General features: G+C 37.3%; 1 pseudogene; it reads left to right on the top strand.

Annotated features, from left to right (window-relative positions):
- Positions 1-5,283: 5,283 nt before the first annotated feature.
- LOC122495991 lies at positions 5,284-5,852 on the top strand (annotated as a pseudogene).
- The last annotated feature ends 20,040 nt before the right edge of the window (positions 5,853-25,892 follow it).

The raw sequence follows: 25,892 nt of genomic DNA, 5'->3' as shown, positions 1-25,892 counted from the left end.
AAGCAGTGTCTTCAGTAGCATCCGGTTTCTCTTGAGGAACTAATATCTCTTAAGAGTGACTTCTGGTGCTCTTGGGCAGGTGGCCTTCCAGGATGCCATCCTATTAGTAAATATTTCAGCCCTTGCTGAATCCAGGATCTGGAGAAATCTTTCCATAGCCTAGGTTTTAGCTCCATAAATAATTAAGAACATACAACATGCCTTTATGCAGAATCCTTTATTCTTTGTTTTGATTTTAAATGAAAGCCTCCTACTATATTATTTCCAGACTATACACTGATTGACATCAAGGCAATACTGTGTATTCAGACCATTGTGTGTAGCATGGAGTCTGCTTAATTGTCAGACTGTAGAATATATTATTGTGTTCCCTTGTGGCATGTAAGAGTGAGTTTTACACAGCCTCTTGTCGTCCAACTTAAACAAAAAAAGATTCCATCAACTCTAGATGATGCTGTTTTAGATAAATAGCAAAATCGGTAGGAGATGAGCTAGCCTTCAGTGGAACCTGTGTTTAGCAGTTTAAATACATTCTGGGATGACTTTCTCTTCTGTAACTTCAGAAATAACTACAGGAGCCCAGAAGACCTTATTAAAAATATTGATGTACACAGAATTTAAAATCTTTCTCCTACTGGAAACATTCTAGCTCCAACCTACTGACTCCCAGTATTGTAAAATATTGACTTCTTTATCTATTTTCTGTTTCTATAGCCCTCTCCTTCAGTATACTACAATTTGATTTGTATTTAAGAAATTGTCAATATTCTATTGTTAACCTTTTGATTATGAATCCCTGAATGGGCTTGTCCTTGAACCTTACCAGTCTGTACAGGTGGCAAGGAATTCAAGTGTGAGGTTTCTCCCTCAGCCTCCGTACACTATGAACCATTGCACACCAGCAGGTGGCAGCAAAAATAAATAAACTCAGCTAAAGAGTGTATTACAAAGACTCAGAGAAATGGTGCCCTTTATCTAAATCTTTCAGTTTCCCAATTCCTATCTTTCCTATTTCATTCCTATCTACGTTATTTTGCAGAATAATTTGCTGATGTAGCAATATTAGTGAAAGACAATCCTTCACCCTGGCTATAATGAAAAGCTGAACTCATTAAGGAGATTACAATGGGTGGCCCAGAAAAGGTGGGAGAGAGGTGAGTAGAAGATGCAGAGAGTAGTGATTTGTCAGGACTGGTGGGGAAAGGGATTGCAGGTCCTAGGAGCAGTAGGCACCTGCAGTCTCTTCCCCATGGTGTGGCTGAGTGAAGGCAAAATACACGGGTGGGTTTTGGATAAGTGTCGAAGCAATCGGGGAGGATGGATAACTGGGGATGCCGAGGCCATGTTTTGTGCTACACAATATTATTGGGATCTTCATCTGAACCTAGTGTAGGAGAAGTCCCTGAATAATGGGACTGAAATGAAGACTGAATGTCTTGATAACACAATGTGATATGTGCTCGAGTCTCAGATTTATTTAGATTCAGAGAAAATAAAGTTCAATGACATTATCTTAGACTTTCAAGCTTACAGTGCAAGTTCTACCCTGTGTACAATCTTGGATTTTGGTTCTGCAGAAACAACTTGTCTCATAACGGGTAGGGTTGCAACTCTGTTCTAGCAACTTCTTCTCTTGATGCAAAGTAAAGATATTTTTCATCCCTCCCTGGGGTGGTCAGTGAAGGAACAGGTGCTCCTACCAGTCACTGAGCGTCCTTCTATTTTAATTCTTGTGACAAGTGAACACAGGAAACAAATAGGCCTGGCTTTGAGACATTATCTGTACCCAAACCATTCCCATCCACAGCCTCAGCTCACAGACTAAGAAACTTGGGATGCAAGAATTGCATTTTTCCACTTAAAAAAAATTACAGTTTTCCACTTAAGACCTTTAAAAACGAAATCCATATTAACAAACTTAACTCCCACAACTGGCCCCCAAATTTTTAAGACTTGTCTTCTCACTGATATTCTTTGCTCTTTGTCTTTTCACTGATACTCAATTCTTTGATATTAAAAGAGCAACTTATAAGTTTCCAATAAAAAATTGTTGTAAGTCTGTACTTGGTTGCTATCAATAAGTGTCAATTAAGTGGTGAAATGATATGCAAAACTTTAGTTACAAAAATCATCTCCATAGCACCTAAATTCAGAGAATCTAAACTATAAGAAGATAAGTTTCTCTCACTGAAGATGCAATTCTTCATCTGTGTTCATCCTTGAAGGCAATACTTTTATTATCTTTATTGAAAACCTTTGGATAAAAGGTGACCAGCACAAATAAAAACTCAAGAGGGGTGCCTGGGTGGCTCAGTCGGTTAAGCGTCTGACTTTGGCTCAGGTCATAATCTCACAGTCCATGAGTTTGAGCCCTACGTCGGTCTCTGTGATGATAGCTCAGAGCCTGGAGCCTGCTTCATATTCTGTGTTTCCCTCTCTCTCTTCCCCTCCCCTGCTCATGCTCTGTCTCTGTCTCAAAACTAAATAAAAACATTTTTTAAAAAGTTTTTAAAAATCAAGATATGTATCAGCAAGGATTAAAAATAAATGAAAGAAACCACTTCTGTGATTTGGGAAAACTGGGATCACACAGCCTTCTATAAAATCTGAAAACCTATAAAAATCTCACTGCAAATGTTTCTGGTATAATCTTAAAACCAAGTACTATACTCTGATCAGCATTCTGAAATTTAGCCAGTAGGGGGCAGTCAAAGAGTGACTCATAGAATTTAACTTAATCCAGGCTCTATACACAGTTCTTGAAGAATTGCTTCAAGTAAGCAAGCATCCCTAACTCTTTAAAAATCCTGTGTCTTCATTATATCACTTCTGGGTTCTGAATTTACATTATACTTATAACAATGCTTTTTTCCCCCCAACAAAGTATTGTCTTCCTTCAAATTATTTAGGATCTGAAATTTGTGAAATATTGCTCCTATCTTTAACTTAATGTGGCCTACGCTGTTTTTCAAAAGACTCACTGTAGAACAGAAAATGACCATTTTTTTCCCTGTATCTGTCAAAAATCTAAATTTAGAAATGTTGAATGAAGTATTTATAGAGTGTGAGTTGAATTGGATAAAGAAAGATACATAAAGATAAAGAAAGATACATTAACCTTCTACTGTTTAGAGTCATATCAAAAAATTTGAACTCTTGGTTTTAATTCCCCTTACCTAATGCCCCTTCGGGGAGGATTTCTGGTCCTCGCAGAAGAGAACTGTATGGAACTTGGCATGTTTACAGGACTGCAGCGTCAAGTGACGCCTAATTTGTATCCAGTTTGCACCCCCAGGGGAATCAGGCAAGTATTAGAATCAAGGACTTCAAATGAAGATGATATGAAGTTGTTTTAAAAATGGGTGAAAGTTCAAGACTGACTTTAAAAATTTGTTTCAAAGGTTGGTTTCACATGCTAGTTGGAACAGAAACCAGGCAACATATTCATCTTCAGTCCAACCCACCAAACAACTTGATGCCACTGTGTGCCAGTCCCTGTGTCTATTGCTGATGGAAGAAGGGAACGGGATATACCCAAGACAGGCAACAGCCATCGTGGAAGTTGTTGTGGGGCACACTTCTTTCTCACCCTGATGGAATGTGATGCTTTCTGTGGCAGCAGTTTTCAAAGCATGGCGAGTCCTATTCTCCCCACTCTCCCATCCCCTAAACCACCAGCAGCAGCATTACCTGGGCACTTGTCAGAAATGCAAATCAATAATGCTGTGTGTGGAGCCCAGCAATCTGTGTTGTAACAAGCCCTCCAGATGATTCTGTTGGGTGCTCAAGTTTGATACTTGAGCCACTCTACTGCCTCTCAGCAGGTAGAGCAACCTGTACTCTTAGTAAGAAAGATAATATTATGGCTTTTAACAACAGGATTCCCTGCCTTTTCAGCTGATTTGGAAACCAGGCAGGGAAGAGGGAAGGTGTTCAGTGGACCCCTTTGAGGGCCCTAATGAAATTCAGGATCCAGCAGAGGAGATAGATTTATATGAAGCTTAAGTTTAAACCAGTGTGATTCTCACAGTCTTAACACAACTACTATGTCAAAAGAACCCATCTGTCTCTTTGCAATATAAAAAAGTTGTGTTTTTTGTTTCTTTCTTCAGTTTTTCCTTCTTTACCTTCCTTGGTCTAGATAGCAATCTGATCCTTATAGCAAAATTAGACATTTTATATTGAGAAAAAACAAGCTGTCACACATCTTCTTTTACTTTAAGAAATTCCTTTCTCAGACTGTTTTAAGAAAACTTGAAGGATGGATCCATTTAATACTCATTAGAATATATTAGAAACTGATAACCCAAGAATGTTTTGCGTGACTCCTTTTGGAATCTGCATTATAAAGACAACACAGGCTTTACCTGCAGTTGAAAATTAAAATTCCTGCTCCACTTCTCTTTGTTAATCTAAATCCTGCCAGTCCCTTGCTGCCTGGTGTGAATTTTCTTTTCATTGACTATCTCAGTCACTAGAGACCCCCTTCTTCTCTGATGCCCATAGAACTCATGGCCTGGTCTTCTTGCCTGACACTTCACCTGTGCTCCTTCATCAATAACTCATCCATTGACTTAACTTTTGAATCCATCATTTTAAAAACTTCTCATAGAGACATAACATAAATTGGAGAATTGGGGAAAATGGAGAGTGATTGCTAAAGGGGGCGGGGTTTCTTTATGGGGTGATGAACATATTCCAAAATTGATTGTGGTGGTGGTTGCACAATTGTGTAAATATACTAAAAATGACTGAACCACACATTTTACCTGAGTGAGTTATAGGGTATGTGAAATATACTCAACAAATTGTTGAGTGTTGAAATATACTCAACAAATTGCTGAGTGTTGAGTATGTGAAAAATACTCAACATATTGTTGATTGTTATTGAAAACAATCTCATTTGATAAAGGCTAGAGTGATACACATGCAAGACATTTCAATGTTTGGATGTAGAGACTGATAGATCTGTCTCCATGACCTGTGATAACTTACAGAATATAAAGGGGAATTTGAAGTCATGAACATCTTTACAGAAAAACTCATAATCGTTGTCTCCTCCATTTCCCTTGCTCATAGATGTATATGAACCATGCTCAATCTTGTTCTACTTCTGGGAAGATTTTATTTCTAAATTCCAAACCATTTCCATATACAGAAGACTTTTCTTAAAAATGGATTTATCAGTTAAGATGGAAGGCTTGGTGTCCTATTTAAAAACATGCTGAAGAAATGGAGGCAGTGCACCCGCGGTCCTGAGTCTCTGGCTTCAATAGTATTTGAATGCAACAGACCCGGGGACTCCCCTCCTTCCCCCTGTTCCCATACCCCAACCTCCCCCAGTTGCCATTCCACCTTTCCTTGCCTAGAGACCAGCCAAAACCATTTTCTGTGGTTAGCTCCTTATTGTCTTCTACGAACCATGAGCTTCTAGATTCGTCAGCAGTATCCACCAAGACGGAGACCGTGGTCAGCAACCTGGTCAACCTGCGTGTGCAGGCCTGCTACACTTACCTCTCTCTGGGTGTCTACTTGCACTGCAAGAGGTGGCTGTGCAGGGTGCTGGCCGCTTCTTCAGAGAGTTGATGGAGGAACAGCAGGAGGGCGCGGAGCGAACCGCCAGGTGGCAGCACCCTCTGCCAGGACCTGCAAGAGCCCTCCCAAGGGGAGGGGGAGTAAAGCTGTGGACTCCACAGAGCTGCCCTGGCCCCAAAGAAAATCCTAAATCAGGCCCTTTGGGATATGCACGGCCTGGATTCTGCCCGCTCAGACCCCATCTCTATGACTTCCTGGAGAGCCACTTCCTAGATGAGGAGGTGAAACTCATCAAGAAGATGGGCAATCACCTCTGACCTCCCAGGCTGGCTAGCAACTGTGTCTCTTAAAGGCTCAGCCTCGAGTATGACTAGGAGCCTCGGAGCCCAGGAGACACTGAGGGACACTGTGCTGCATCACTGCTGGTGTCAGGGCTTCTGTCAGAGCCTATCCAGGTAATCACTAGGCAGCTTTCAGCCACTCTGGAGCCCTCTCCCAAGAAGTGGACCAAATGGAAGCAATAAAGTGTCTTGCCAAAAAAATAAAAAATAAGGAAGAAAAAGAAAAAAAAATGGAGAAAGTTGCGTAGTATGTTACTGACAACCACATCAGTCTACTCTGTTATTAAAAATGGTTGATATTTCTTGTTTATTATCTTTGTTTTGCACATGAGGAAACTGAGAAATGAGACTTTAAGCCCAAAGTCACTCTGCCTTTAAGTGACAAAGCCAGTTGTGAACAGTCCATATCCAGAGCCTCGGTGCTTAGCCATCACCCTTTGCTGCCTCCCAGAGTAGACCTTTATGTGAATGAGCCTTCCCTATTGCCAAGGCACGTTCCCTGTGCAGATGGGAAAAGAACACAGACTTGAAGTGTCTGCTAAAATGGAAAAATAAAAAACAGAAACACAAGATTATGACAAAATACTGGGTTAGAGTATGTTCAAATTCTAGCTACTTAATAGGCTCAATCAACATGAGCATTGTTCCTCATTTATAAACCTGGAAGCATGCTGTCCATTACAGGATCTAATGAGGATTAATAATGATAATGTGTGTGAAAGTAAGTTATTACCCTGTGGATACCCAGTAAATGTTCGATTTGTAAGTGAATGAATACATAGTGCATATTTTGCCAATCATTCAGGTCCTCTTTTATTTACATATAATGCTTTGTGGCAGAAATTCAATTTGCTTTATAAATGTTTTATTACTCATAACCCAGATGTTATGAAGTTGGGACAAGTATCTACAAAATTTGTAAAGTTTGTGGAAACAGTACTGAGGAGACACAAACAAGAAATCATTCTTATTTTAGTGTTTTCATGTATTCATGCTATTACTAGTGTTAGTACTATACTTTCTATCACTTAATTATTAATTCTGCAATATGTGCTATATTCTTTCCTAAGTCATTCTTATGATTTAGGCATTATAGATAGAGCCAGCCATGAATGAGACAGACCAGGGCCATCGCGGTATTTACCTTTTTAGAAGGGAGGAGAGAAAGACAGTAACAAGTGAAATGAACAAATGAACAAGAGAAACTCTGGTATTGATGAGTGCTAATGGGTTTACTGAAAGGATTTAGTTTGGAATGGGATTAAGCCAGTCCTCATGGTTCATTTTGCTGATCCTAAAAGACAATTGGACACTTACTGGTGAAGTGTTGCTCTTGGTACAAAAATGTTAGCTGTGTTGCTATAGAGAATCTTGAATAAGTTTCTTTATAATCAGAGAACTATGTAACAATAATAGTCTATTTTTGCAAAGTACTTTAGAGGGCTGAAGGTTCCTTAATGTGTGGGCACTAATAGAATGACTTGATTTTGTTTTTATTAAAGGCAAAGGTGCTGAACTCAGTAGTGCTACCTCAATGGTACCTGTGAGCTGCCACTACTACCTCTGAGCACAACCCAATCAGTTAAGGAAGCCTGATCAGTAACATGGTCATTTCTCTATGTTCTTGCCAGAAAAATGTGCTCATTTTCCCCCCTTCATCTATTCCAGAGAAAGTTTTATTGTTCTTCTGACTAATCATCTTTTTATCTTCAAATTGCAGGTACAGCAAGGTAGGTGTAATGTGTCAGATGCACTTTGGGACCCTGATGTCTGGTGGATGGGGGCAGGGGTAGGGAGGATGATGTCCTGTAAACTTAAAAGGCAAATTCATTTCTATGCCTATGTAGTTCTGAGACTTCGGTTCTCTTCGAGTGACTATTATTGTGTGTGTCTTGTGTGGCCACTTTTCATAGTAATTGACTTAAGAGGGAATGAATCCATGGACTCAGTTGAAATTTGGCCTGTAAGAGGTGAGAGGTCAGCACACAACATTTTCTATCTATTGTATTGCTTCCTCCCACCCCTTGGACCATGGACAAAAGGAAACTCTTCTGAAAGGCATCTGTTAAAAAACACATCTGTAGTAGTATCAGTAATACCAGCCTGTATCTTGGAAAGAGGATGCTTTCTTCAATGCATCACATGTGTTTACTTTCACTTTAGAGGAGAGTACAACCTCCTTACTTTTTGTTATTTTCCATCTTTCTGTCTCTTGCTTTTTTTTTTAAATGACATTTCATTTGAAGGTTATCAAATCACTGTGTGAATATTCAAATCCCACTGAATTAAATGTAAATGTTTCAGATTACTGATGTACTAAGTTCAAGTTACAAAGCAGAGTTGGATAGGCCGAACCGTGTGAAATTGTTATTTCGTAGGTTAAAAACTGTTAAATGCTAGCAATGTAATAGCATTCAACATTAATCAGACAAGCTAAGGTAAGTTTTCAATTTTATTCAATTTTTACATAGACTAACACAGTTGTAATTGACCCAGTAAAGCAAAATAAATAGAAATCTCTGTAAGTTGTGTTTAAAATAAAAACGAATGGGCTTCTACCTCTGTTGCCATTTAGAAAGTAAGTGTAGTGTATAACTAGGGAAGCCCGAGAATGAAATCCAGAGAATAGAGGATTAGTGGGTCATTTCACATATTAGGCTTTCCATTTCTGATTACCTCACTTTTGTTCAGCAGGAGCTAGCACTGTGATTTACAGACAATGAATGATCCATATATATCCACTTGGTTGATCTGTAGGAGGTATTTTTGCTTATGCATTAACAACTTATCTGTGTTTTCTGCCTTAAGAAAATGCTACTGGAAGCTGAGTGTAATAGGGGTTGGGCAACTAAGGTAGATGCAGTATAGTGGATTCAACCTCAAGTTTGCTTGGGTCATGTAACCAGAGTTACTGCTAAGTTGGGAACTGAATTTGATGCTGCTGTTTTGATAGTCTCCAAATGAAAACTACCTCTGAGCAGGAAACCCTGGCTAGTTTTTTCTTGTTTCCCTCAGGAAGGCCTTTGAACATAATAGGTGCTTAGTGCTCACTGAGTTGAACTAAGATTAGAGATAATTTGTAGCGCACACCAAAGACAAGGCAGCATTCAATAAAGGGACTGATTATCATGCAATATACTGAAGAGTAAAGTGAACATAGAAGAAAATTAGCATTGTTTGAAATGTAAAAATTGACTTCTCTAGCAAACTGGATAAGAGCTACTCAGTCTGAGTTTTATCGGGCTGTTGAATTCTGAAAGTGTATGTTTGCGTCGTAGGTTGTCTGAACATTTCTGGAGTAACTAATAATTAGGTTGAAGACTCACCCAAAGCGGAAAGCTGTGAGCAGAGTAGGTATATAGTTAGTTCGTAGTGTTGTCATAGTTCACCTTCTATGTTGGGTACAGTTCCTTTTTAGTTTTGCTTATTGTTGGCGTAACATATGTGAACTTGATCTTTCTTGGCAATTCTCTGCAGTTAAGTAGTCCTGGCTTTTGCTCATTCTCTCTTTTCTCTAACGTAATTTTAACTATGTACTGAAATTTACTAAAATGATATGTAAGCACTGCCTTTAATTAATTGTGCTTACAGCTAGCATCTGGAAAGTATAACAGAACATCTGCTTTGCATAGAGCCACCTAAGGATTATTAAAATCTGATATTTTAAGTCGTTTTATATTGTAAGTACCATGTGTTAGCCACACTCAAATACAAATGATTCGAAAAGAAATTAAGCAAAATGGCTGTAGTTCATTACTTTAAAAGAAACAATCAGGACATAAGATTACATTTTATCTTGTTTTTATTTCAATCAGAGGAATTTTTTCTTTTCTTGGTTTGTTTTGGATAGGGTGGGAAAGGTAGAAGAATTGGGCCAGGGGAACTGGGGAGTGTTAAATAAATGTGGATAATCTTCAGAGTAATTCCTATACATTTTTTTATAGGCATTGAATGAAGGAGCATTATCATCTAGTTGAAAACAATTTCTAACCCTTGAGTTACATTTGGGAATATTTGACCCCAGAGTTCCTTTAAGAGTGTACAATTATTAAATGTGTTGCATGACAGTATTTGTTTTACAATGTGTATTTCTGCCTTATACTAGCTTCTCATTCTTATTTGGCATATGCTTTTAAAAGTGCAGTTCCAGTAAATGTTAACATTATGTAATTTCTTAATTTTGTTTTGGGCTCATAGCTGTCCATGATGCAAAGAATGAATATTCTTGTTTCTCCTCCCAAGTTATACTATTGACTAGAAACCTTTATTTTACTAGATGTCATATGCACACACACACACACACACACACACATTTACCCTATATTTATTATGAAAAGCCGCAAAGAATTAAAATATTCCCTGCATCGTCTTTTAGAATCATGCAAAGTAAATAAAGTAGCAATGATATTCTATTAATAAAGGTATTTTGTTAATGAACAAACAGTAATCTAGGGTAATGATTTGACATTTGTTGTACAAAAAGGCCCACATGGGGGCGCCTGGGTGGCGCAGTCGGTTAAGCGTCCGACTTCAGCCAGGTCACGATCTCGTGGTCCGTGAGTTCGAGCCCCGCGTCAGGCTCTGGGCTGATGGCTCAGAGCCTGGAGCCTGTTTCCGATTCTGTGTCTCCCTCTCTCTGCCCCTCCCCCGTTCATGCTCTGTCTCTCTCTGTCCCAAAAATAAATAAACGTTGAAAAAAAAAATTAAAAAGGCCCACATGGATTTGTTGTGAATTTCAAGAAGTTAAAATAAAAGAACTGACTGAGGAGTTTACTTTGCACCATTAGTTTATTCTGTTTCATGCACGTAGTCTAATTTTCGATCATCTAATTTGCAAATATAGATTCCTCAGCAAAAACTCATTTGTCCTAAATAACTAAAGCAGATGGTGTGCAGATAATGGTCAAGGAGTATCGTCTTCCTATAGGAAGGAGGTTAATTTTTAGAGCATAGAAACTGCAAATGTGGCAAATAACAATCGCAATAATAATTTGAATAACAGCTGATATTTATGTAGCTCCTCTAATGTGCCAGGCACTCTACTTGATTGGTGTTTCATGCCTCAATCTAAATCCAAGTACAAGCACTATCCCCACTTTATAGGTGAGAAAAAAACAAGCATTAATGAGGTTAAGTGAGTTGCTTAAGGTCACACAATTTGTACGCTGCAATGCATAAGCTGCTCCCGTATTGTAACAAAGAGACATGGCTGAGAGTTATTTTTCTGAACTTTAAAAAATTCATACCCTTTCAAATAGCAGGCAAAATTCCCATAAGTTAGAAATTTCAGCATGTAACTGAGTTTTACTTCTACTAAAAAGTTTAGTATATATAAGGCTTAGAGCAGAAACGAAAGCAAAATTTAAAAAATATGTAAAAACAACCCATATGACCTAGGACATTGGATGTACCTATCCTCTGGTCATTTGCAAAGTGGCTTATTTAAAACTTTTTTCCTAGCTTAAAAACTGTTTTGACATCAGCCAACTTAGTTCACAGTGTCATGAGTCTTCTATAGAGATTTAAAATAAAAAAGAGAGCAGGCCTCACAGATGCAGATATGCCTTTGGATTCCATTCTCTATAAAAGAGAAGAGCCCAATGTGATATATATATTTTGGCATTTTTGTTTTTGTCACATTTTGAGGAGAAAAAAAGCCATTCAACTAAAGTTACATTCTAGTTTTTGAAGAGAAATGTTTCAGTGAACTTCAGTCATCTTGCCCAGTTAAAGATGTAAGCTGATTTCTGATTCCCAGTGAATTCTTTTCCTGACTTCTGTCTTCTTAGGAAGAAGGAGATGGTGACATTGGAAAAGAAAATGAGCTAGTCCGAAAGAATCCTGCCATCATGGGCTCCGTTGGTGTTAATGAGTATTTGGGCTCAGTGACATGTAACAGGGACCTTGGGGAACTGGTTTATGCAAGATAGAAGCTTATGTTTCTCCCACCTAATAGTATGAAGGTAAGCAGTGTAGGCCTGGCATGGCTACTTAGCTACAGGACTGGACCCAGGCTCCTTCTGTCTTAATGTGCTATCATCTATATCACAGGTGCTATTGTCTTCATCTTTATGGTCCAAGATGGTGCTCCAGCATATTTATATTCCAGGAAGCAAAATGGAGAAAGTGGGAGAAAGGTCATACCTCTCCCCTTTAAAGACATACCCTAGAAGTTACACACATCATTTTTGCTCTGAAGAGGAGAAATGGTTAAGAGATGGCTTTAAATGGTGACTCTTGCCTTCTTATCGCTAAATACAAATAATGCATAAATGCTTGTAAATTTCAAATTACAAAATAAAGTGTTTTTCCCTTGAGTTTATCGCTTTGACTTGTAATGGTGGGTGTCTCCAAAGAGAAAGTGTAAATGCTACTACAGTTCAGGACATGGTTGGAAATGGAACTTCTTAAATGAAATGGTACAACATTTATTGAGCCCCTATTATATTTCAGGCGTGTGCTAGGTGATTTTACATATGTTAGCTCATCAGTTCATTGATGTTACCACACAGAGTCTATGTTGATTACCTTTAAAAGATATAATAAAAAAATATACTTGATATCAAGACTACAATACACATGTTTTTATCTTTCTCCCCTCATACTTCATTTTGCCACCCATAACATTCTGAACTTACTGTTTTATCAATTAACATAATTTTAAATGCTAGCATGTTGGACAGCCCATATTTTTTTTCTGGTTTTCATGTTTCTCTCAGCTTCCACTTCTCTTAGGTAGAGCTTCCTAAAATGCAAGTCTCCACTTGAAACTTTCTGATAGTTTTCCATTACCTAAAGGAGAAAACTATTAGTGTGACTTATAATTCCCTCTGCAATCTGGTTTCTACTTCCCTGTCTAACCTTATGTTTATCCCTGAGAGCTTCTTTTCCCCACACCTCACCATACACCTCAGTAAATCTGAGTTCTGTGCAGCGTTGAGAACAAGTTATGCTGTTTTATGCTTTTATTTTTTTGCTTACGCTGATTCTTCTGCCTGGTGGCCTCTCCTTACTGCAGAGACGTAATTGAAAACATACAATTTGGTAAGATAAACTTTGGTTCAAAATGCCTTTTTGGTGAAAATGACCATTTGCCACTAGTTTTTCAAGTATCAGAAGTACTAGTATCCTGCAAAGCAATTTTGCAATGTATTGTGTTTTTAAGAATTTTTGATTATTCTTTTAAAAAATTTTTTTTCAGTTTCTTTTTTTTCTGGGTAAAAGTTTGAATTTATTTTTTTAAATGAAATATAAAGTACATCTTGGCTTTTAAAATACAAAGATTGGGGAGGGAGATGCTAAACCAAGAAATCTCTTTTTTTTAAATACCAGGACATTGGGACATGCTATTTATTCTGCTGAAATACTGCCCCGCCTTCTGCACCACTGTCTTTTCCCTATCTTCGCTTGTTCTTGAAGACGGCTTCAAAATCAATGCTATTGAGAAGATTCCCTGGAGAACCTCAAGTTAGATTTGGCTTTGTGAATACATTTTTTTTTTGTAGATGAAGTTTTTCTTTCTATCATTTATCACAATTTACAATGTTATATTTGAAAGTATTTGCAGTATATTAGTTAAGAATACAAGCTCTGGAGCCAGGCTGCATCAGTTCAGACCCCAGCTATGCCACGAAGAGGCTGTAGGACCTTGGCCTGTGACATCACTTCTTGCCCCCTCAGTTTCTTTATGAGTAAAGTGGTGCTAAAAATAGTAATGACCTCATGGGTATTATGAGGATTAAATGAGAGACTATATTTAAGAACATTGCATATTACCCTGGCATATCAATTTTTTATCTATTTGGCATTTGTGTTTAATTATGGAATCTTTATCTTTCTCATTATACTGTAAGCTCTGTCAGTAGTGACCATGCCTGCTTGTGAACCAATGTACCCAGCAGATAATAAACATGCTGAACTCATTTGCTGAATGAATAAATGAATGAATGAGCTAATAGTGTGGTAATTTGAAAGAAGTTAATTAGAAGTTTAGGACCAGGTGTGCCTGGGTGGCTTGGTTGGTTAAACATCTGACTCTTGATCTCAGCTCAGGTCTTGATCTGAAGGTCCTGAGTTTAAGCTCTGTATTGGGCTCCACGTTTGGCATAGAGCCTACTTAAAAAAAAAAAAAAGTTTAGGACCAAAAATATTTTACTCATTTAGTTGTCCCTTTATAATATGTACTTTAAAATCACCCTATAGAACATTTGGAATTTAGGTTTTTGATTTTGACAAGAATCTTAATTCATTGAAATGGTGGCTATGACATGATTTGATGTTTAAAACTCCAAAATTGAATTTGTCAGAAAAAGGCATGTCTGTTTTAACAATGTGAAGTTAATTGAGCTTATTTGGACAGTCGCTATTATGGTGGTCATATCAGGATGTTTTTCATTACCCAAAATGCAATGGACATTTTACACTTAAAAAGTAAGGGTGTCTATTCCTAAGGTGAACAAATTAAAAAAAAAAAACAAACTTCCACATAAAAAAAAAAAAACCCACACACAAAGGTAGCATTTTACTGGGCCTTCTCTCTTTTTCTGTTCAGTCTAAATGGAAACGATGAAGTCCTGGGTTATGATGCAAACTCATAAGCCAATTCTTAATAAATGCTCAACTTACATTCTCATTCTATTGTTCTTCTAAAAGTAGTTATTTTCACATTAAGTGAAGCTTTATTTTTTTGCATGATATATCTCTTTTAAAATAAACCACATGAAGTTCGAAGCAGTATCACTTTGACAATTTATATTACATCACAAACTGAATTTTATGCCAAATCTGATCTATACACGCTGCAACTATGTTCAGCCAGTATTTGGTCTAGTTTGAATTTAATACCCAACTGGCCTAAATCTGACAGACTTGATTTTATTAATACAAGAAAGTTTGCTCTGTTCTGCATATGTGCCAGAAATAATTGTGGTTCAATGAGAAGACTAAAGGGAAGGTTGCTGAATAAAGCTGTAAGGATTGAAATTAAGGGCCACAGTAACAGGAACTGATACATTAAATGTTACAGATTTTGTACTGATAAGAGCATCTAGTGAAAAAAACATTTTTATGCTCTTTACAAGTTATTATTTAAACAGCAGGCCAAAACTATAAGAAAGTGTGCTGTGCTCATTTGTATTTAGCAGTGTAAAAAAAAAATCCATGGATTGGTTTGAATTATCTGAATATCTTACATATGGCAATGCCTGAATTAATTACATAGGGGCTGAATTATCAGATTGGTTTTCATTTTATGGATGTTGCCATGCTTTGCCTTTAGATGAGTGTCATCTGAGTCAGCTTGGGCTGCCATAGATAGCCATAGACAACCATAGATTTTTGCCATAGCCAAAATACCATAGACTGGGTGGCTTAAAGAAGTGAAATTTATTTTCTCACAGTCCTGGAGGCCAGAAGTTTAAGATCAAGGTGCTGGCAAGGTTGCCTCTTCTTGGCTTGCAGGTGCCCACCCTCTTGCTATGTCTTCACATGGTTGGCCCTCTGTGAATGCATGATGTCTTTGGGTGTCCAAATTTCCTCTTCTAATAAGGACACCAGTCAGGGCCCACCTTAATGACCTCATTTTAACCCAATCATCTCTGTAAATGCCTTATCTTCAGATACAGTCACATTCTGAAATACTGGAGGTGAAGATTTCAAACTATGAATACTATGGGGACACAATTCAACATTTAATACCAGAGATGTTTGTTTCCAAATACCGACATTTTGAATCTCCAGCATGAAAGCTACAGTACAAAATAGCTTTTATAAATATAATCACCAGCACACTCCTAGAATCATGAGCTATAAGAACACCTTTACCTTCCCATAGCTACTTTTTCTGCACTGTATGTTTGAGATTAGATTAAAGACGCAGTAAGCAGGTATACATTTTTTGCTAAAGTAATACATGGAACTAAAGTAAATAGGGACACGTATCTCCCGAAAATGTTTTGATGATTTTCTTTACTTTCACCCCAACTAGCTTATAAGGGCTCAAGGGGTGAAGTCCACATTTGTCTGCATCCCCAGTAACTAGCACAGTGCGAGACTCAGAGTAGGTAATTAATAAGTATTTATTTATTGGATGAATACATTAATGATTTTTCTAGTAATAGGCAATTATAAATCATAAAACAAAGATAGAATCTTCAAAGTGGTTAATAAGCTATTATAAGTATGGTTTATTGGAGGAAGTTTTATTTTAAGCTTATTAATATATTCATGTTTAAATGATATCACCTGATATGAATCTACAGAAATCAAATTAAATTAAATCTGCAGAAATTAAAAAGTGATTAATTTTGGATAGATTTATTTCAACATCTTAAATTATGCTTCGGGGCGCCTGGGTGGCTCAGTCAGTTGAGCTTCCGACTTCGGCTCGGGTCATGATCTCATGGTCCGTGAGTTTGAGCCCCATGTCGGGCTCTATGCCTACAGCTCAGAGCCTGGAGCCTGTTTTGGATTCTGTGTCTCCCTCTCTCTCTGACCCTCCCTCATTCATGCTCTGTCTCTCTCAGTCTCAACAAAATAAATAAACGTTAAAAAAATAATAAATTATGCCTCTAAAATTCTTTCCAGCAAATGACTTGAACAAGTAGATGCTTTTTTTTTTTTGAATGGAAATTAGTGCTCCAGATCATTATAAGGATACGGATATAAACGTGGGTGGTAACGGAAGCAATTTTGTAGAATTCTGTGAAGATAAGTTTACCTTTTGACAAGGAAGTTATGAAATAGCAATGGGATTACTCAGGTGTAGGAATAATACACGCTCGGGGATAAACAAAAGTCTCAGGCAATTTTATGAGCACTTAAAAGTTCAGTAAAAGTATCCTGGGTACAGTCCTCAAGAAGAAATCTAGAATGTAAATGTGACTACGAAATCTCATTTTAGTTAATGTTCTATATAGAGATTACAGGGTGGACAGAATAGAGCAAAGAAAAATGAAACCCAATGAGCAAGCTGTTGACATGTGTTTTTAGAGGTTAGCTCTCCTGGCAAACATATCCATGTCATGGAGGTGGTGTATAAGGCTAGCGAAAGGTCTCCATTGGTTTGCTAGGGCTGCCATAACAAAATACTATGAACTCACTGGATTAAACAACATAAATTTATTTTTCGTAGTTCTGGAGGCTGGAAGTTCAAGATCAAGGTGTTAGCAGGTTTGGTTTCTCCTGAAGCCTCTTTTCTTGGCTTGTGGATGGCTGTCTTCCTACTGTGTCCTCATAAAGTCTCTCCTCTATGCATGTGCTTTTGCCAGTGTCTCTCTGTGTCCAAATTTCCTCTTCCTATAAAGACACAAATCAGCTTGGATTAGGCCCACCCTAATGGCTTCATTTTAACCTAAGCCCCTCATTAAAGTGTTTATCTCCAGGGGCGCCTGGGTGGCGCAGTCGGTTAAGCGTCCGACTTCAGCCAGGTCACGATCTCGCGGTCCGTGAGTTCGAGCCCCACGTCGGGCTCTGGGCTGATGGCTCAGAGCCTGGAGCCTGTTTCCGATTCTGTGTCTCCCTCTCTCTCTCTGCCCCTCCCCCGTTCATGCTCTGTATCTCTCTGTCCCAAATATAAATAAAACGTTGAAAAAAAAAAGTGTTTATCTCCAAATATAGTCATACGCTGAGGTACTAAAGGTTAGGGCTTCAGCATATAAATTTGGGTGTAGGGAGAACAAGTCAGCCATCAACAACATAGAGACGTAAACAGACCTGTTTGATTTCATGCTTATAAACGACCTCCTCTTTATAGATTGACTTTCCACATACATTTTCTTATTGAGATTAACTGGACTGGTCAAATTTCCTCAAAGCCACTTTTCTGCATATCCATTTTCTCATTGACACTAGGATATACCACAGACACTTCTAACTCAACATGTCCTCCCCTTGAGTCATTGATGACTCCTCATAACCTTTACCTCCTTTTGTGTTCTAGCTTTGTTATTGATGCCACCATTCACCTATTCAAACCAGCCTGAAGCTTAAGCTATTGAGTCTTTTTTCTTCATTACCTCCTTTCCTATCATAAGTTTGGTTGACTCAGGCTCTATAACCTTTTCCAAATCTGTCCTCTTGCCCATTATCATCTCATTGCTTTGGTTAGGGCTCTTATTTTATCTTGCCTTCATTGCTACAATAACCTCCTTATGATTTTCAATCTATGCAATTCATACTCTATATATGGCCATCAGAGAATTTCCCCTAAAATGTAAGCATGGCCATTTTGTTTTCTTTAACTTCAATGGCTCCAATTGCTAAAGTTTGGCTCTATTAAGAAGGCTCATTAGGGTGTCTGTGTATCCCTTCAAACCCCTCTCTAGTCTCACCCCAAATACCACATCTCCAGCCAGAACATGTTCCCTGAGTATGTCACTCATGTTTCCTTCCTTTTAGCTGTGGTCATGCTTTTATCTCTTCCCAGAGTAATCTGTTCTCCTCTGGTTCTTTCTCTCAAAATCATGCTGACTTAGCCAACTCCCATCCATCTGACTTTGTTCCACTCTTACCTTCCCAGATACCAGAGACTCTTTCCTATCTCCCCTAGAGCATTTACCATCTCTATTCTACCATTTATAAGGCTGCTGCAATTATTTGCTTTTCTGCGTCTTTTTCACTCCCCTATTTCTTCCTCATGGAAGAAATAGTTTCTTGGCAATCTGTTAATTTTTATAGCTCTAGCTAATATAATGAGATTAGGGATATTGTCCCTGGAGTCTGACTGACTGGGTTTCATTTCATCCTAACATTTCATCTTGAGATGTTAGTTCACCTCTTTAAACTTGCTACAAAGTAGACAAGAAGTACCGGTTATCTCATTATTTGGGCTATTTTTTTATTGACTAAAAAGAGAATGAATACATTTTTTTTAGAGAAAGAAATGTATTCTATTTTTTTTTTCTGAATGATGTAAATATGTCACCACCAAAAGGCAACAAAATAGAAAACTCTTAGTTGTCTTTCTTGCATCTTACAGAAAGCTGGGAAGGGTGTTTGAGGTTATGTGTCAGGATTATGGATGTTTCATACTTACCATTTTATCATCTTAATTTTACATTGACTTTTCCTCAGCCCTCTTTTTAAAGGAATCATATTAACATACTGTGTAGGGGGAATGAGCAAATTAAACTTCACTGCATTCTCAGGCATAGTTGTTGTGAGGATAAGAAAGCATATTCTTAGAGAAAAGCCTAATAACATTATCTACTACTGCAGCCTCTTACCTAGTAGTATTTTATTATTTACTCTTGGAATTATTCCCAGATGTCATTATACCAGCATCATTAACATATCAATTAAGCAGATATATAATCTTCACTCTCAGTTTTTTTGGCATCTGGCATGTCTATATTTATTTTAAAAAAAAGTATTCAGTGTATTTCATCCATTTTTTTTTAATGTATTTTTTTTATTTTTTTTTTCAACGTTTATTTATTTTTGGGACAGAGAGAGACAGAGCATGAGCGGGGGAGGGGCAGAGAGAGAGGGAGATACAGAATCGGAAACAGGCTCCAGGCTCTGAGCCATCAGCCCAGAGCCTGACGCCGGGCTCGAACTCCCGGACCGCGAGATCGTGACCTGGCTGAAGTCGGACGCTTAACCGACTGGGCCACCCAGGTGCCCCTAAAATGTATTTTTAAAGTATTTGGATTTTTATTAATTTCTTTATGTTGGAAATACTACCTTTTGTTTCCATAAGCATGGCATGAAGCTAATAATTAAAACATGATGGAAATGGGACATAATAGGCATTTGATACATATTTGTTAGAAGATATCACATATAATTTACCTTTTAAATATTGATGTCATAATCTATAAATCACACATACATGAATAGTTTCAGATTGTTTTTGATGAGGAGGAATTTCAAATCACCAAAGGAAATCAACTGAATTCTCATATCGGTAGTTGAATTTAGATATCAGTATATTGTTCATTTCTGTACTTTGGGTTCATGTTACAGACCATAAATCAGATTTTCTCTAATCCTTTAAGTGTCAAACAATTCTGTGAAAATAAGCCAAATACTTCCCTCTTTTACATAATGGGATGTGACTTCAGATAAATGTTGAAAAAATAGATAGGAAAGAATGTTTCATTAGAGGGAATACAAAGGGGGTTGAACATGTAATATTTTTCATAAATTCACTCATGCTCAGAAAGCAGAACACAGCCAAACAGCAAGACATAAAACTCTTCATGAGTAATAACGAACACATTGAAAAAAAGCCACAAGGCTTGTCCTTTTCCTACCATAATAAAAATGCAGCATTAAAAATAGTACAACAAAAACAATTCACTCATCAACGCGTGTGATTTTTTAAAATTAAAAATCAACAATGGAATTTCTGTTTATGTGTGTGTTTTTAGGCAATCTTATATGAAAAAAACATTGATATGTTGGTAATAAAATAACCTCATATCTGCATTAATTTTATTTAAAAAATTTTTTAATGTTTATTTATTTTTGAAGGAGAGAGAGACAGAGTGTGATTGGGGGAGGGGCAGAGAGAGACACACACACAGAATCTGAAGCAGGCTTCAGGCTCTGAGCTGTCAGCACAGAGCCTGATGCAGGGCTCGAACTCACAAACCAAGAGATCATGACCTGAGCCGAAGTCAGATGCTCAATGAACTGAGCCACCCAGGCACCCTGCATTAATTTTAAAATGTAAATTTATATATCTTTTTTCTTTTTTAGAAAAAGTTTATTTATTTATTTTAAGAGAGAGAGAGAGGAGAGAGGGTGTGCATGCCCACAGTGCGGGGAGGCAGAGGGATGGAAAGAGAGAATCCCAAGCAGGCTCCACACAGTCACTATCTGACAGCTGTGAGATCATGACCTGAGCCGGAAATCAAGAGACACTTAACGGACTGAGCCAGCCAGGTGACCCTAAAATTATATGTCTTAAATGATGTATTCATACTCATGACTTTGGATTAAAATCTAGGGTTTAACCTTATATTAAATTAAATACCTAAGCATGCCTTCAGATATTCTATATGTTGATTTGCAAATGCAAAAGCCTACACACAACTGTGCTCTCAGATTTGGCAATTATGTATAGTTGGATTAAAATATTTTGGAAGGAAGATACTAAATTCAGGCCATTATCAAAATTCTATTACATGTTTCACTGTAAGAAATTGAGATGTTAAAAATACTTATGCTTTTGATTTTATCTCATTAAAATAATGCACCATTAAGAAAGATGCACATGGACCAAGAAAAGCTTTGGGGATTTTTTTTCCTCCAATCTAAGAATAGAAAGGAGACAGGCCAGTGACGGACTATAATATGCAGTGAAACATAACTCTTGGCAATATTTCCCAACCAAAGTTCTCTGAGGGGGTAAGTACGCATTTGGACTACAGAAATCAGTGTACCTAATTTACTTAGAGTCTTACAAGGCATTTGACAAGGTTCCACACCAAAGACTGATAAAAACAAACAAAATCAGGTTGCCATTGGATTTAAAGAAATATTTGCTTTAAATGTAGAACTGGCTAAAAGACACGAATAAAAGTTAAAGATAATGGGGAATGCTTGTACGTAAATGTGTGCCTCAAATGTCTTTTATGGGGAATACTAACCGATATGTATATTTGAAAAATAACTTAGTAAGAGCAGAAACTGGAATTCAAGGCAAATAGAGGTAAATTGAAGGGAATTTTCTAAAAGAACAAAACAAAGAAATAAAACCACCCAAAAATACATGTGAAAGGGAACATAAGAAAAACAATTTTGACCCATATTCTAAATATTAATAGCTTAAAATTGGCATAATGAAATCCCTCCTCACCAATCTCTCATGCTGTCACCAGCTACAGAGTTATTTTCTTCCTTCTTTGTCCCCATCAGAAGTGAGAAACATTTGGGATATTTTACTTAATTCTCCATTTGCCTTTCTGTTTCTCACTTGAAGGTGAGCTCTTGGAGGAAAGGGATAGCATATGATTCACCTTATGTTTCCAGCACCTTGAAAGGTACACACAACATAATAACAGCACCCATATACAATAAAAGTTCATTAAATGGATTAAAAGAGAACTAGAACTCCATTTTACAGCTTGCTTCACATTGCACAATATTGCATGCAATACCTCTTTATGATGGAAAGTGCTTTTCCTAACAGCTGAATTTGTAAAATAAACTGTTCTTTTCTCTCTCTCTCTCTCTCTCTCTCTCTCTCTGTGTGTGTGTGTGTGTGTGTGTGTGTGTGTGTGTGTGTTTTAAGTTGTATTTCAGGAATAGCATCTCCTGTTGATTTCAAAGGTTTTGGACATCTAGTCTTTGACACAAAGCTCTAAACAGTGAGTTTTGAAAGGGACAGATGAGAAAGAGCCCTCTTCTGCTTATTATTCAGCTGGCCAGAAGTAGGAGGGAAAGGCAAATCTGTAGGCAGAAGAGAGGATCCCAGTGGCCCTACCTTCTCCTCTCCAGGGTCCACTGCAAAAGGGAAGAGGAAAGAAAGAAACTGGAAAGGCACCATGAAATCTAGGAGCACTCAACTTGGTTATTTTTCACCCAGTCACAAACTTAATGTGAATATAATGACCTAAAAGTAAACTTGAAACTAAGCAGGCAATGATCACTTAAGAGACATAATATCAAATGATTAACTTTGTTTTATTTCACTTTATTATATTTTATTTTGTTTTAAGTTTTTATTTTAATTCCAGTTAGTTAACACATAGTGTTATATTAGTTACAGGTGTACCTTTGTTTATTTTAAAACTCTTCCTGACTGTAAACTCTTTGTGGACAAAAATTTTGCTTGCCTTACTTGACTTTTTATTCCCAGGTCCTAGCATTGCACTTAGCACATTAGCATGTACTCACTATGTACTCACTGAATGATTGAATAAACAAAGAAATAAAACTCCTAGGAACTGAGCAAAGCAAAAAGCAAACAATAAAAAAAACCCCAAACAAACAAATAAACAAACACCTTATTACACAGGCAGTTACTAAAATGTGAACAAATTGAACTGTCTGAAATTCTTTGAAGAATGATTAGGGAATAGGAACACATACAAAAAAAAGTAGGTAAAGTTAGGGTTGGTTTTTTTTTTTTTTCCAATTATTCATTTACAAGATGGTTGTTTGGAAATCAGAATTTCCCACAGACTCATGTTTTACATAGTGATTGGCAAGTACCCCAAATACTATTTTACCAATAATGTAACAGGAAAAATTAATTAGTCATGTTTTTAAGATAATGCAAGTTAAGTTTCAACTTGAAAGGCCCTGGCTGGAATTTAAATTCCTCTTAAAAGTGTCTTTCAAAAAGTTTTTCCATATAGACAGAATAATGTGTGAAAAGATATTCAGCATTATTAGCCATTAGGGAAGTGTTAATTGAAACTACAATATGATACCAAAACACACCTATAAGAATGGCTAAAATTCTTAAAAACTGCTAACATAAAATGCTGGTGAGGATGTGGAGAAACTTATGTAGGCACAATCAGTTTCTGTTAGCCACTGATTATGAGATGAAAGGAAAAAAAACTTAGTTGAATCATATAAAACTGTCAAAAAAAAAACCACACAAGATACTAAAAAGTTACTTACTATATTACAATAGCACAAAATTTGTACTGCCAATTTGTATTCTAATTCAAAATATTTTCAACAATTTAATCAATCTCTTAGAAAGAAATCTAATCAATCTCTTAGAAAGAATAAACAATAGAAACTCTTAATAATGAAGAGACACAAGCCAGCTAAGTAGATGGTGATTGTATAATATTATTCATTTACCTGATAGAATTGAGTATGTGAAACTTTTATCTGGAGCTTTGTCCATAAAGCATTTGTGGCCTCTACAGACAGGCAGTTTCAATAATAAAGGAGAAATTCATTTAATACAGTTATGTCCTAACTTGCTGGAACTGCTACCTCATGTAGCTTATAATACAGAAGGAACATTTCAAGAGTATTTTATGTTCCTTTGTTCACTGTAACATCTGTAAAGTGCTGACAAGATAAAAATAATCTGGACTTAGACTAACTGTTGAAAGCAAATCATTGTGTATTCATTTTTTGGTGAGAGATAGTGTTCTGGTTGAAAAAGAAAGCATAATACTTAGGTATTGCAGAGTAGAATATTACGAGAAGTAAGCTTGTTATTTTACCTTTTGGATTTTCCTGTGTATTACTGAGCTTGAAACACTTAAATAGTGTGATTCTGAGAATTCTTAAGTACAGTTACTAAGCTGATTCCATCTAGAAAAGTTTTGATGCTATGTGGCCAGACAAAACTCCTAAGTAGTGGTCCATATCCAGATACTGAACAGGTCCTTGGAGTTCAGAAAAAATAGCAGAGGCTGCTCCAGTCATTTGCTCAGAGTAGCAAGAAATATCCATATGGAATTTGCATAAAAATCTCAAACCTTGGACAAGTAACCTAAAATTTCTACGTCCCAGTTTCCTCATTGATAAAGTGCGGATCAGTATATCCACTTCTACAATTGTTATACAGTTTAAATGAAGTGAAACTGTAATACACTTCAATTAGTGCCTTCTGCATGTTTACTGTTCTATAAGAGTTTTTAGTATTAAGACACAAACTTGTAGCACATAGTAGCGTAGTGCCTTGCTACTTATAAATGTATGGTCTGTGGATCAGCAGCATTTACATCACCTGGAAGTTTGTTAGATGCAAAATTTCTGGTCCCACTCCAGACCTACTGTCTGCATTTTAACAAGATCCCTGGGTGTCTGTCTACACAGTAAAGATGAAAAAGGCTGGCTGGAGCAGTAGATTCATACTGAGGTATTTCTCTGGCTTCTATAAAGTGCTACCTGCCTTAATCTTTGCAGACTTCTGGAAGCTGGCCTCACTTCCTGGTCATATCTGAGCGGCCTAAATGTGGACACCTGCCCTGGCTGTACTAAAAACGTTCTCTTTCAAGGATTCCAAATGAGTGAGACACAAAGACTGGAAAAATGGATACCGAATCACATTCCCTAGGAGGGAAAATCTACAAACTCCAGCAGTTGGAATAGCAAGAGTTTTCTCAACTCCTGCTCTCATTTTCTGTTGTCCTGCAATGCCTGCTGGCTTGTATGTCTGCATAGGCTGCAGAAGATATGCCCTCATACACTCGGTTCTTGTTCCCAAACCACCCTAGTGCTCCTGGGTCCTTAGAAAAATTTTCCCACCTGTCCCCAGGGTTTTAGGGAAATAACCCAAAAGGGCCCTGAGAGAGCAAAGTAGAACTATGCTCCTTACAGATGCACCACCAAGGTTTCAGAAGAGTCAGTTTCAAAATCTACTAGGCACAGAAAGAGCTAGCAGCCTCTGTCCTCCCTCACCAGGAAATCCTAACTTGATAAAAATAAATTACTCAGGTTTATGAGGATTCCAACTTACAGGTGTCTTGTCTTCATTGGAAAAAAGGTAAAGAAGGACAATGAATGAACCAAATACCAGAAACAGAGCAAAGAAACAATTGGTGCCAATTACCTGTTCTGGATCCTCAGGCATACATGTTGAAAAATCTATTATTTTGTAACATATGGGGTGTAATAGTTTTTGCTCAGGCTCTTGTTTTGCTCTAGCTAAAACTGTGTAGCCTATCAGATTGAATCAAAAATAGAACCATTTTCAAGTCAATATAGCTAACTAAATGAAGTTTCTTTCAGGTGCAGAAACCTCCTAGTGATAGCATCACATGCATTTTAAAGTGGCTCTTTTAGAGACTCGGTGTGCTTAAGCCATTCAATGGCTGCTGGGCTTGGGGGATCTGAGCTAGGAAACACCTAGTGCAAACAAGACTTTCATTAGGCTAAGTTCTGCTTTTTACCTTCACAGGGGAATGTGTTAATCTTGCTCCTTACTGAGTGGAATATTTAATCAGCATTTTTATAAGGAGTGGAATTTCCATAAGTTAGAAACATGGTCTCCAGTAAGTACATGGTCTAAATCCCCATCTCTATTCTTACACATGCTCTTGACCATAATGTTTCACTTTCAAGTATTTCAGCACCATAAATGGTTTGCAT

Source organism: Prionailurus bengalensis, chromosome F2 (assembly GCF_016509475.1).
Source record: "Prionailurus bengalensis isolate Pbe53 chromosome F2, Fcat_Pben_1.1_paternal_pri, whole genome shotgun sequence".
Classification (NCBI taxonomy): domain Eukaryota; kingdom Metazoa; phylum Chordata; class Mammalia; order Carnivora; family Felidae; genus Prionailurus; species Prionailurus bengalensis.
The sequence above is the reverse complement of the archived record's forward strand: the minus strand, read 5'-3'. Positions and strand labels throughout refer to the sequence as shown.